General features: G+C 45.6%; 1 long non-coding RNA gene across 1 annotated transcript in view; it reads right to left on the reverse strand.

Annotated features, from left to right (window-relative positions):
- Positions 1 to 9,803, reverse strand: part of LOC132777336 (uncharacterized) — a 150,057-nt gene extending 140,254 nt beyond the window's left edge. The window contains exon 1 of the long non-coding RNA XR_009631663.2: positions 9,271 to 9,803. This is a non-coding gene — a long non-coding RNA (uncharacterized lncRNA). The remainder of the gene's footprint in view (positions 1 to 9,270) is intronic.
- Positions 9,804 to 14,110: the final 4,307 nt, after the last annotated feature.

Here is a 14,110-nt window from a genome sequence, read left to right on the forward strand (position 1 = left end):
GGGTGAAACGTCAGGAGAGAATGATTCTGGAACATGGCCATACAGCCCCAAAAACTCACAACAACCCCCCCCCCCCATTATTATTATGTTTATTTATATCCCAATTTTTCTCTCTATACGGAGATGCAAAGCAGCTCACAACTAAAAAATTACAATATAACTTGCATATTGTATACTAGCTGTACCCGCCACGTGTTGCTGTGGCCAACCTTCCCTCTTTCTCTCCTTCCTTCACTCCCTTTCCTTCCTTCCTTTCCGTCTTTCCCTCTCTTCTTCCTTCCTTCTCTATCTCTTTCCTTCCTTCCCCTTTTCTTTCTCTTCTGCTGTCTCTCTTTTCTCCTTCTCTCTTTCCTTCCCTCCCTCTTTCTCTACATCTTTCCTTCTTTTGCTCCCTCTTTCCTTCCTCCTTTCCCTTTTTTCTTTCCTTCTCTAACTTTCCTTCCTTCCCCCTTTTTCTTTCCCTCCCTCTTTCTCTCCTTTTTTCCTTCTCTTTCCTTCCTTCCTTCTCTTTGCTTCCCTGCTTCCTTCTCCTTTCCTTCTTTCTTTCCCTCCCTCCTTCTTTCTTTCTTCTCTCTCTCTCTCTTTTCTCTCCCCTTCCTTCCCTCTTTCTTCCCTTTTTTCTGTATTGTCATTTAGCTTTGGGGGGCTTTTTAAGTCCCTTCTGCTGTGTTTTTCTGTGTTTTTATGAGTGAAGGACATACATTGGGTTGTTGGTTGTATTGTGTCCAAATTTGGTATCAATTTCCCCAGTGGTTTTTGAGTTCTGTTAATCTCACAAATAAACATTACATTTTTATTTATATAGATTTTAAGTATTAAACATCATTAAAAGCCTATACAATCACAGCAGCTGCTGAGGATCTTAAAAACTTTCTTCTTCAAAAGCCTGCCTGATTACAAAAGGTTATGCCATGAAAATCCATAGCTACTCACAAAAAGCTGTACAATGGTTTCAGCTATATTTCCAAACCATATTACCCTCCATTTTTGAGCATTAGCTAGAAGCAGTCCAATGCATTTGGTATCCACACAATTGCATCCTCATTATGGACTGGTAAATGATCATCATCATCATCTTGCTTTCCTCTCTTGAAAAGAGACTCAAAGTAGCTCAGTTTCATGAACTGCCGTGAAAACCTTCCCCTACCGAACAGACCCTATCCTGCACATATTCCTGTATTTGCAAGAACGAATCACGTAGCACATTCTTCCCACGTTCTGCACATGAAGACGTGGTCAACTAATCCAGGCACTGCAGAATAACACACATTGCCATTCCCTTTTTTCTTATATAATCAAAATGCTCAGCTGATTTCCAGCCAAACCAATATGATGTACAGCAGGCCGCTTACAACATTATGCATGTGCATATCTTAAGTGATCGTGAGTGGTCTGCTCAGACCCATTTGTCCCAATATAAGTTATCTTTCCCCCAGTTTGATAAAAGATTATTTTCCCTGTAAGACAAGTGACAATCCAGTCTTTACTTAATGATGTTTCAGACAATTAGTGAATGTATTATATTCTAGCTCAGACATGGGCAAACTTCGGCCCTCCAGGTGTTTTGGACTTCAACTCCCACAATTCCAAACAACTGGTAGGCTGCTAGAAATATATATATTGCTTTATACTAGCTGCTAGAAATCAGATATCTTGATAGGATTATTTTCCGGATTTCGGCACAGTCAACTTTAACTATGGGGACACAATCTTGGTATACGAAAAATGCTACCCTGAATAACTCCAAAAAATGAATGTTTCCATGAAATTTGCACAACTCTCTTGCCTTCAGATTATTTTAATCTAAACAAAACCAGTTCTTTCTCTTCTCTGTTAAATCTAGCCTGAAGAAAAATGGTCCCAGTCTCCCCTAGAGCCTTTCACTCCCAATATGGCCTGTGGAGATCTTTTCACTCTCCAGATGTGTTGGACTACAACTCCCACAATCCCTGACTGGGCAGAGCTGATGGAAAATTCAGAAGGATTTGTAAGGAAACCCTATGGAATGTATAGGGTTGCCACAAGACTCCAAGGCACATGTAAACACTGGATCTTCTGATTACCACGCAAGGACGAGGTCCAAAGGGATTTCAGGTAAGTAAAAAGTCAAGGTTTTTTTCCTCGCTAGCAGTGATTGAGGGATTTGGAAGCAAAATAGTACATCCCCTCTCACAGAACCCACATGTTTAGAAAGCCAGACATGTTAATATTTTCTCAACTCAGAGCCGGTTATGTGTATAGCAGCTCACATTCCTCTCTTGTTCAACTGTGATATTGGAAATTCATTCCAAAATTTATAACAGTGGTTCCCAACCTGTGGTCTGTGGACCCACCAATGGTCCACAAGAATTGAAATATGGTCTGCAGCCTCACCATTACTACCTCATTGCCTCGAAACCACACGACGAGAGCGACTGGTCTCACGAAACCCTCTTATAGTACCGAGGAAATGGGGATGTCGAGAGGGGAAAGGCTGACCACCCACAAAAGATTACCATTACCACAACAGCCCTAGATTATTAAATATGGTTTTCTGAGAGTGAGCAGATGGCAAGGACTGGATGGCATATGTTCTGTATCAGAAACCAGAGCTGACGTCGTCTATCCTATGCAATTTTCCGAATCAGCATCACAAATAGAAAACTAAATCTAAAGTTGACCAAAAACCGATTCGTAACCATTTTGGTACTAATGTTGGAGAGTGGTCCATGTTCAAGTGATCCCTGGTCAAAAAAGGTTGGGAACCACTGCTTTAGAAGGAGCTCATGACTGAATACAATAAAAACTCAGATTGCAGGTGCGGGAACAGATTTTCTCATTTAAAGAAAGCTGGAAAATGTATTGTCGAAGGCTTTCATGGCTGGAATCACTAGGCTCTTGTGGGGTTTTTTCGGGCTATAGGGCCATGTTCTAGAGGCATTTCTCCTGACGTTTCGCCTGAATCTATGGCAAGCATCCTCACTACCTCTGAGGATGCTTGCCATAGATGCAGGCGAAATGTCAGGAGAAATGCCTCTAGAACATGGCCCTATAGCCCGAAAAAACCCCACAAGAACCTAAAGCTGGAAAAGTGGGTTGTGAGAGTATTTCAGGTTGTATGGCCATGTTCCAGTATTATTTATTTATCTATCTATTTACAGTATTTATATGCCGCTTTTCCGCACTCCTAGGGGGACTGAAAGCGGTTGTGTTGTTGAAGGCTTTAATGGGTTGCATGCACAATGGAAGACCTTTTTACAGCGACACCAGAGGCACTCCCAAGTGGCCAACTTCTGGCCAAAAGACATTTAGTATAATGCCAAGTTTGTGTTTTTAAATGCATTATAACTGTACCCTCAACTTGCTTCTGACATGATAAATAAATAAATAGGTTGTTGTGAGTTTTTCATGTTCCAGCAGCATTCTCTCCTGACATTTTGCCTGCATCTATGGCTAGCATTCTCTCCTCCTAGACTGAACATTCCACAGATACATAAACACTCCACTTGCCTCATTTCCACAGACCTCTGAAGATACCATTAGTCACAGATGCAGGCGAAACGTCAGGAGAGAATGCTGCTGGAACATGAAAAACTCACAACAACCCATTTATTTATTTATCGTGTCAGAAGTGAGTTGAGGGTACAGTTATAATGCATTTAAAAACACAAACAAAGTTAAAAACTTGGCATTATACTAAATGTCCTTTGGCCAGAAGTTGGCCACTTGGAGTGCCTCTGGTGTTGCTGTAAGAAGGTCCTCCATTATGCATGCAACCCATGTAAGCCTTCAACAACACAAATTATGAGGAAGCTTATTACTTCCTCATAATTCAGCATCTGCACTGTACATCTCCAAGTTGATTCACTATCCTTTTAAAATAGCACTTCCTGGAGGCATGCTTGCAAAGAAAAATACATATTGATCTTTAAGGATGTACCTTTAAGCTTTCTTGGTTAAAGGTGCTGGCTTCTGCCCTTCTCAATAATTCTCTTTAACCCTCTTCTCTCTGATGATATATAAACACGGAAGATCTCCACTCAACCTACCTACGCAGCCTTTGCTGTCACTGGAGGCAACCGTTTCCCTGCTGCCGGAGAGCGTTCACAAGGGGAAACTTTCAGCAATTAATTAGTGAAATGTTTGTACAGGCAAAGCTTTGGATGTAAAATGTACTGTGAAATTGCTCAGTAACATCTCAGACGCTAAAGCGGCCTGGAGAAAACAAAAATGCTCCTTCGACACACGCACCTCTTTCGTTGCCTTCAAATGTCATTTTGTACAAACATTTCCCAAAACATCCTCCACCCTCGCCGGTTATTTCTTTGCCCTAAAAGTTACACAACACATAAATGCCATTCTTGAGGAGAAAAGTCTCCTCTGACTTGCATCAGGCGCCTCGAACATGTTTCGTGGGCAAAACATCCGGCTGTCCTCCCAGCAGGAGAAACACCACAATCGTTCTCCCCCACACAACACTACATGGGTGCCTGACGCATCATTGTTTCGTGCTCCCCTTTCTCCTCAACATCAGCGCTGCTTCGTAGGCAGCTGTCAACACTGTCTAACCGCATACGCACCCAGCTGTCATGGACCCAAACCCCTATAAACCTCAACCCTGCTATTACAAGGCTTCGTATGTCAAGAACAATATGCCAGGCAATACAAAAACATCGCCGTGGCTAGAGAGGCAAAGGGTGATGGGGCTCCTGACTGGTTTGTTGTTTTGAAGTGGTATCTGAAAGGGAGTTTTCTGCAAATGCGGCTTCCCATGCTGGACAGGAGAGGAAGAAAAGCCCTAAAAGGCAAAATACCCTCTTCTATGTAAATACGAAACTTGCAGGTGCCTCCTTCTCCTTTATAGTGGTTAAAGCTCTCCACACCAAAATACTCAGAAAGACATGAACAAAAAAAGAGAGCACTCCTTGACGGCTTCTCGCAAATATAACATATTTATTTCTCTGCATCCCAGTGCAATGAAACTGTATTGTTTTTATATGTTGTTGAAGGCTTTCATGGCCATAATCAAGTGGGGTTTAAATATATGTGGAAGAAAGATATATAAACCTCACTTGCCTAGTTTCCAACAGACGTCACAACCTCTGAGGATGCCTGTCATAGATGTGGCCGAACGACAGGAGAGAGTGCTTCAGGATCATGGCCATACAGCCTGGAAAACTCACAGCAACCCACTGTTTTGTTTTGCTCCTAGGCTATCATAGCATTACTCTTATGGAGAAGATCTCAAACTTGAATTTTTTCTACCGGTGATGATGGAGAAGAGGGAGATGTATTCCCAATACTTCTCTCTCTCAGGCACAAATAAATAATTTCTTAGCCAATGGAGCACCAAATAGGCCAGTTGTACTTGCCTTCAAGTTGCCTATTGACTTATCGTAACCCCAGGCATTTAATGCGGTTTTCTCAAACTGAGAGGTTTTGCTACGAAGCAGCAACTGCCTGCTTTGGATGTAGATTCAATGTAGCCTGGCCTTTCCTCTTCTCCATCTGCAATATGGATGCAATATTACTGCTTTACCTTACAGGGCTGTTGTAATGATTATGAGTTATTTACAGGAAGAAAACTGAATAATCTGAAAGCACTGCATAAAATAAACGACCAAAGAGTATAACATAAATATCAGGCTGCTGTGAGTTTTCTGGGCTGTGTGGCCATGTTCCAGAAGCATTATCTCCTGATGTTTCACCCACATCTGCCATAGATGTGGGCGAAACATCAGGAGAGAATGCTCCTGGAACATGGCCATACAGCCCAGAAAACTCACAGCAACCCACTTTTTTGTTTTGCGCCAACAGACCTCACAACCTTTGAGGATGCTTGCCATAGATTTGGGCGAAATGTCAGGAGAGAATGCTCCTGGAACATGGCCATACAGCCCAGAAAACTCATAGCAACCCACTGGTTTTTTTGCTCCAACAGACCTCACAACCTCTGAGGATGCCTGCCATAGATGTGGGCGAAATGTCAGGAGAGAATGCTCCTGGAACATGGCCATACAGCCCGGAAAACTCACAGCAACTCAGTGATTCTGGCCATGAAAGCCTTTGACAACAAAATAAACATCGTTCTCTAAAGGGAGAAGAGCAATGACCATAATGGTTCTAATAAACCAAACACCCCACCCCATTCTGTTGTTGCTGTGTGCCTTCACGTCATTTCTGACTGATGGCGATCTTATCGACTGCCTTTCTTAGCAAGGTTTGTATAGGAAAGGACAAATATGTTTCCTAGTGAGTCACAAACTAACTTTGCCAAATGCCAGATTGTTACAGCTGAGTTCTGATGGATATTACCTTCTTGCCCAAAGCACCACAGCATAATTTGAGGTGCGTAGTACCCAAGACCAGCCACGTCACCCACGAACCTAAGGCTGAAACTCCTATCCGCACCTCTCTCCCTCTGGCAAAAAATACAGACTGAGGATGCGGATGAGCCATCATATAATAACGCACTGCTTTTTCATGAGTTCCTAGTGCCTGAATCCATCGCCTCACTCTGACAAAGAGCAGAGCCAGCCCTGCAGCAAGCTTGATATTTGGGGATATGAAGGAGGGTGACAAGCTCAAAGGTGCCCATAGAAAGACAACAAAATGGTCAAAGTGGTCAAAGCCATGACTCCCTCTGAGGAGCAGCTTAGGGAGCTGGGTCTGTTTAGCCTGAAGATGAGAGGGTTAAGAGGGGACACGAGAGCCATGTTTAAGTATCTGAAAGAATGTGCTATGGAAGAGGAAGCTGATTTGGTTTCTGCTGCTCCAGAGAGGAGGGCACAGAGTAATAGATTCAAACTACAAGGAAAGGGATTCCACCTAAACCTTAGGAAGAACTTAGGAAGAACTGGGACTCCGGCCAGGGCAAACTTTGGCCCTCCGGGTGTTTTGGACTTCAACTCCCACAATCCCTAACAGCCGATAGGCTGTTAGGGATTGTGGGAGTTGAAGTCCAAAACACCCGGAGGGCCAAAGTTTGCCCTGGCCGGAGTCCCAGTCTCTGGACTGTTTCCCTGCCTGGTAGAATTGAGTTAGACTAGATGACCTTTGAGGTCTCTTTCTATGAAGTTGGACTTGTAGCACTCAAGTCCTTACCCTGATCTTGAAGGACTCACCCATCTTCTCCAATCTACAAGGGAATGAGAAAGAATGCAATATTCCTGCTTCTTGGCAGGGGGTTGGACTGGATGGCCCATGAGATCTCTTCCAACTCTTTGATTCTATGAATCTCAGAGCAAGATCATTGTAGCAAAATGGAGTTGGGCTGGATGACCCTTGAGGTCTCTTCCAACTCTAGATTTCTATAAAAGAGCTGACTAGAGCTCCTTAAAAGCCCCCAGTGATACAGCAGGTTAAACCGCTGAGCTGCTGAACTTGCTGACTGAAACGTTGGCAATTCGAATCGAGGGAGAAGGGTGAGCTCCACTGTTAGCCCCAGCTTCTGCCAACCTAGCAGTTTGAAAACATGCAAATGTGAGTAGATCAATAGGTACTGCGTCTGCGGGAAGGTATCGGTGCTCCATGCAGTCATGCTGGCCACATGACCTAAGAGGTGTCTATAGACAATGCTGGCTCTTTGGCTTAGAAATGGAGATGTGCACCACACCCCAGAGTCCTACGACTAGGGGCCCTTCCACACAGCCCTATATCCCAGGCAGAAAATCCCACAATAACTGCTTTGAACTGGGTGATCTGAGTCCACACTGTGGGATTTCCTGCCTTGATATGGAAGGGACCTAGACTTAACATCAAGGGGAAACCTTGACCTGTGAGTAGATCAATAGATACTTCTGTGGGAAGGTAACAGTGCTCCATGCAGTCATGCTGGCCACATGACCTAGGAGGTGTTTATGGACAATGCTGGCTCTTTGGCTTAGAAATGGAGATGTGCACCACACCCCAGAGTCCTACGACTAGGGGCCCTTTCACACAGCCCTATATCCCAAGCTGAAAATCCCACAATAACTGCTTTGAACTGGGTTTTTCTGTCGTGTCAGGAGCGACTTGAGAAACTGCAAATCGCTTCTGGTGTGAGAGAATGGGCCTTCTGCAAGGACGTTGCCCTACGCCCGGATGATTTGATGTTTTTATCATCCTTGTGGGAGGCTTCTCTCATGTCCCCGCATGAAGAGCTAGAGTTGATTGAGGGGGCTCATCCACCTCTCCCCAGATTCGAACCTGTGACCTGTCAGTCTTCAGTCCTATTGAACTGGGTTATCTGAGTCCACCCAGTGGGATTTCCTGCCTTGATATGGGACCTAGACTTAATGTCAAGGGAAAACCTTTACCTAGATCTATTGTTGAAGGCTTTCATGGCTGGAATCACTAGGTTCTTGTGGGTTTTTTCGGGCTATAGGGCCATGTTCTAGAGGCATTTCTCCTGACGTTTTGCCTGCATCTACCTCTGAGGATGCTCGCCATAGATGCAGGCGAAACGTCAGGAGAAATGCCTCTTTACCTAGATCTTTTTGCTCTGGCCCTCAAAGTCTGGCCCCTTTTCTCCAGTCTACAAAGGAATTTGGTAGGGCAAAAGCAATGGCAGGAATGTGCTAGGACTACACAGCCTTGGGGGTCCTTTCCAACCTTAGGATGGTAGGGAAAAAACCAAGAAGAGCCCTGCATGGCTGTCAAAAGGCTCTAGCAGGGCACGAACTAGGAAGTGTGTGTGTATGTGTATGCATACACGTATACACAGAGGAGCAGAGGAATCCCAGGATGGAGCGAGGAGGGGGCCAAAGGCATGAAGGGGAGGCTTGGGACCCCCTCTCCAGCCAGGAGATGGGAAGCGAGGATGAGAAGGAAAGAAGGAAGGAAGGACCCACCTCCGCTTGGCTTCCCGCTCCTCCTCCTCCTCCTCTTCTTCTCAGCCTCCTCCTCCTCCTCTGTTTACCTCCAGTTTGAATTTTATCTGCGCAACATGAGCTGGAATGCGGACATCGGAGCGGGGAAAAGGCACGCGCGGCCAGAGGCGCTCCCACGGGGCCCTCCGCCCCCCAGGGGCCCGCCAGGAGGGAGGGCAAGCCGGGAAGGGCGCAAAACACGCGGGGAAAGGCGCACCCTGGTCACCTCTCCTGCCTCCAAAAGATCCCGAGGATTACGCACCAGAAGTGGGCTCAGAAGTGTTTATTTCTGGGTGGATGGCAGCCTTGGGTTCCCTCTCTCTCCCTTGGCAGAGAGAGGGGCTTCCCTTCTTCTTCTTCTTCCCACCTCAAACCCCTCTCTCCTTCTTCCCCAGCCCAAGAAGCCCCCCGACATCTCCCCACTTGGATGATGCGCACTTACCTCCCCGGCGCGCCTTCCTCTTCTCCCCCCAAAGCCACAAAACCAAAGGCAAAGGGAGATAGATCTCTTCTTCTCCTTTGATCTCGGAAGCAAGCACACCCTCTTCTCTGTCTCCGGCCACCTTTGCCTCCTCCTCGTTGCCCTCCCACCTGGAACAAAAACGTGGCCAAAAACAGGTGCCATTCCGACGCAGCTCTCCAAGTTCGCTCCTGGCGCCAATCTCAGGATTCTTCCTTCCAGGAGCTCCAGGGAAGGAGTGCAGGGAAACCTCCGCTTCTTTCTGTCGCTTCTCTTCTCTCCCCCACGGAGAATTCCACTCTGGGTCTTCCTCCTCCTCCTCCTCTTCTTCCTCCGAGAAGTTTCTTCCTGCGCCTCGGCTTCTCCCTCCTCCTGCGTTTCTGCGTGCGCCTTGCGCCTTCCTCCTCCTCCTCCTTCTCTTCTTCCTCCTCTGGCTGCTCCACAGAGGCAGTGTTGCTGCTCCCTTGGCCACAATGTGGTTTCATTATATCGTGGCCATCATGTGACGCCCAGAGGCCTCGCTATGGAAACTTAGGGGACTCCCACGTGACGCTCTGCAGCACCAGCCCAGAGAGAGAGAGAGAGAGAGAGAGAGATTAGCCAGCCACACTCGCCTTCCTCACTCTAGCTCTGCTTCTCCACAAAAATCACAGCATCATCCTCTCCAAGCCTGCCTGCCTTCCTAGCAAAGTAAGGACTCTCGCCTAAGTTTAGCTGCAAAGCTGGAGACTGGAAAGAGAAAGAGAGAGAAGAGATTGAAGGCAACAAACATCAGGAGTCAAGCTTCTTACCCCCAAAAAACACAGCATCACCCCCTCCAAGCCTGCCTGCCTGCCTGCCTGCCTTCTTTCCTTCCTTCCTAGCAAAACAAAGACTCTCGCCTAAGTTTTGTTGCAAAGCTGGAGACTGGAAAGAGAGAGAGAAAAGAGAGATTGAAGGCAACAAACATCAGGAGTCAAGCCTTTTACCCCCCAAAATCACAGCATCACCCCCTCCAAGCCTGCCTTCCTTCCTTCGTTTCCTTCCCTTCCTTCCTTTGCTTCCTTCCTTCCTTCCTTCCTAGCAAAGCAAGGACTGTCATCTAAATTTTTTTGCAAATCTGGAGACTGGAGAGAGAGAATGAAGGCAACAAACACCAAGAATCTTCTTACTTCTCACCTTCTTACCCCCCCCCCCCCAAATCACAGCCTCACCCCCCTCCAAGCCTGCCTTCCTTTCTTCCCTTCCTTCCTTCCTAGCTAAGCAAATACTCTCGCCTGAGCTTTGTTGCAAATCTGGAGACTGGAGAGAAAAGAGAGAGATTTAAGGCAGCAAACAAGTCTAGCTTCTTACCCCTCAAAATCACAGCATTACCCCCTCCAAGGCTGCCTTCCTCTCTTCGTTTCCAGTCCTCCCTCCCTTCTTTCCTTCCTTCCTTCCTTCCTTCCTTCCTTCCTTCCTTTTTTCCTAGCAAAGCAAGGACTCTCATCTAAGTTTTGTTGCAAAGCTGGAGACTGGAGAGAGAGAGAGAAAAGAGATTGAAGGCAACAAACACCAAGAATCTTCTTACTTCTCACCTTCTTACCCCCCAAAATCACAGCTTCACCCCCCTCCAAGCCTAGCAAAGCAAATACTGTATCCTAAGTTTGTTTGCAAATCTGGAGACTGGAAAGAAAAGAGAGATTGAAGGCAACAAACAAGTCAAGCTTCTTACCCCTCAAAATCACAGCATCACCTCCTCCAAGCCTGCCTTCCTCCCTTCCTTCTTTCCTTCCTTTCTTCCTAGCAAAGCAAGGATTCTCATCTAAGTTTGGTTGCAAAGCTGGAGGCTGGAGAGATTGAAGGCAACAAACACCAAGAATCTTCTTACTTGTCACCTTCTTACCCCCCAAAATCACAGCCTCACACCCCCCCCCTCCAAGCCTCCCTCCCTCCCTCCCTTCCTTCCTTCCTTCCTTCCTTCCTTCCTTCCTTTTCCCTCCCCTCCCTCCCTCCCTTCCTAGCAAAGCAAGGACTCTCATCTAAGTTTTGTTGCAAAGCTGGAGACTGGAGAGAGGGAGAAAAAGAGAGAGAGATTGAAGGCAACAAACATCTTCTTATTTCTCACCTTCCTATCCCCCAAAATCACAGCCTCACCCCCCTCCAAGCATTCCTCCCTGGCAAAGCAAGGAATCTCCCCTAAGTTTTGTTGCAAAGCCGGGTAGAGGAGAAAAAGAAAGCAAAAGGAAAAACAAAAAAGCCCCAGGAGCCAAGCAGTTCCCAACCACCCTATCTGTCAAATAAAAGGAAATAAGTTTTTTAATCGTTTAGTCACTTCTTACTCTTCCTGATGTCATGGACCAGCCCACACACCAGAGTTCCCTGTCAGCCATCACCACCCCCAGCTCCTTCAAGGTCAATCCAGTCACTTCAAGGATGCCATCCATCCACCTTGCACTTGGTCGGCCCCTCTTCCTTTTTCCTTCCATTTCCCCCAGCATCATTGTCTTCTCTAAGCTTTCCTGTCTTCTTATAATGTGGCCAAAGTACTTCATCTTTGCCTCTACTATCCTTCCCTCCAATGAGCAGTCAGGCTTTATTTCCTGAAGTATGGACTGTTGGATCTTCTCGCGGTCCAAGGCACTCTCAGAATTTTCCTCCAACACCACAATTCAAAAGCATCTACCTTCCTTCGCTCAGCCTTCCCTATGGTCCAGCTCTCACAGCCACAGGTTACTACGGGGGAATACCATTGCTTTGACTATGTGGATCTTCGTTGCCAGTGTGATGTCTCTACTCTTCACTATTTTATTGAGATTGTTCATTGCTCTCCTTCCAAGAAATAAGTGTCTTCTGATTTCCTGGCTGCAGTCTGCGTCTGCAGTAATCTTTGCACCTAGAAATACAAAGTCTGTCACTGTCTCCACAAAAGGAAAATATAGAATCTAAAGGAAATATAGAATCTCTGAATTGTTGGAAGAGATCATAAATGCCATTTAAAGGAAGAACTGTGTGCTTCACTAGACCACTAAATCTTTTGGCTTCCTTCTTCTATGACAGAATAGTGCTTTGAATGTGATTTTCCTGCTTCTTTGCAGGATGGGATTGGACTGGATGGCCCACAAGGTCTCTTCCAACTCTATGATTCTATGAATCGGAGTTGGAAGGTCCCAAGGGCCATCTAGTCCAATCCTCTTCTGCCATGCTGGAACACATAATCAAAGCACTCCCAACCAAAGGCCACCCAGCCTCTGTTGGGAAACCTCCAGAGAAGGAGACTCCACCAGACTCTGAGACAACATATTCCTCTATCAAACAGCTTTTACTGTTAGGACGTTCTTCCTAATGTTTAGGTGGAATCTCTATCTTTGCACTTTGAATCTCTTGCTCCATGTACCTCCTCAATGTGACATTCTTTCAAATATCTAAGCATGGCTCCTATGTTCCCTTCTCTCAGCCTTTTCTTCTCAAGCTAAGAAGACTCAGCTCCCTAAGCTGCTCCTCATAGGGATTCGTGGCTCCCATACCTTTGACGATTTTGGTCACCTTTCTCTGGACGCTTTCCATCTTGTCAGTATCCTTCTTGAATTGAGATGCTCAGAATTGAGGTCCTCCAGGTGAGTCTGGCTAAAGCAGAGTGGGGTTATTACTTCCCTCTATCTATATATTATATTCTTATTGCAGGCTTAGCACAGCAGGCAGGGGCTGCGCTTAGGACAGCAGACTAAACTGCTGTGCTGCAGAAAAATCCTTTTGATCAGAAGATCAACAGTTTGAGCCCTGGTTGGGGTGAGCACCTGCCATTAGCCCCAGCTCATCAGCCCACCTAACAGATTGAAACAAGATAAAATAAGTACCACTTTTAGCAGGGGGGTAATAAAGGTGCCCTTAAGGAACATCAGAGGAAAGCTCGTTAGCATGGAAAATTGAGCAACAGCACCCCCTATGGCCGGAGTCAAGAACAGCCTCCAAGATGCCGGAAATAAGATGGGAAAAACTGCTTTTACCTCTGTTTGTGTTGTCTGTCCTTGTTAATTGTTCAATAGGCATTTAATGTTTGCCATATGTGTGTTCTGTAAAGCTGCTCTGAGTCTCCTTTGGGGTGAGAAGGTCAGGGTATAAATACTGTAAATAAATACATAAACCGCATTGAGTCGCCTGTCAAGGGCTGAAATATGCGGTATAAAAGTGAAGCAAATAAATAAATAAATAAATACATATTGATGCAACCTAGAATTGCATTGGCTTTTTAGCTGTTGTGGGCACATTTAGCGTATGGTCTACTAAGACTTTTAAATCCCTTTCCCGTGTACTGTTTTCTACCCATCCTGTATCTGTGCATATAATGCATATTTCCCTCATGGGTTCTAAAATTAACATTAACTTATTCACTAGAAAAGTGGACTGAGCAGGAAGGGCCCTCCACATACAACCAAAGATCCACTGAACAAGCAGACTAAATGAGCAAGCCCATTGATATTAAATGATTTCCCCAACAAATCAATCTGTTAAGATTACAATAATTTCCCAGCCATCATTAAATTAGAAATTTGAGCAGCTCTACTTAAGCAGTAACGTCAAGGCATTAGCAATAATGCATTAAATGCCACTGTGATATTTCCAAACTGTGTCTCAAGCAATGGAGAGTGGGGGGCATTTTGCCAAAAGTAACACAGGAAGGTAATCATACATTCCTTCCCCAATATTCAGTCTTCTCCCAAAGAGCTGGGAAGTAAATAAAAAGTCAATGGCTCTGGCAACTCTCCTTGTTCCTCTTTTGGTCATGGGAAATGTAACTTTCGGCACATTCTCTGTGTACAGATAGAGGGCATTTTTTGAAAAAGGGGGAAGTATCTAATAATGA

This window comes from Anolis sagrei, chromosome 5 (assembly GCF_037176765.1).
Source record: "Anolis sagrei isolate rAnoSag1 chromosome 5, rAnoSag1.mat, whole genome shotgun sequence".
Classification (NCBI taxonomy): domain Eukaryota; kingdom Metazoa; phylum Chordata; class Lepidosauria; order Squamata; family Dactyloidae; genus Anolis; species Anolis sagrei.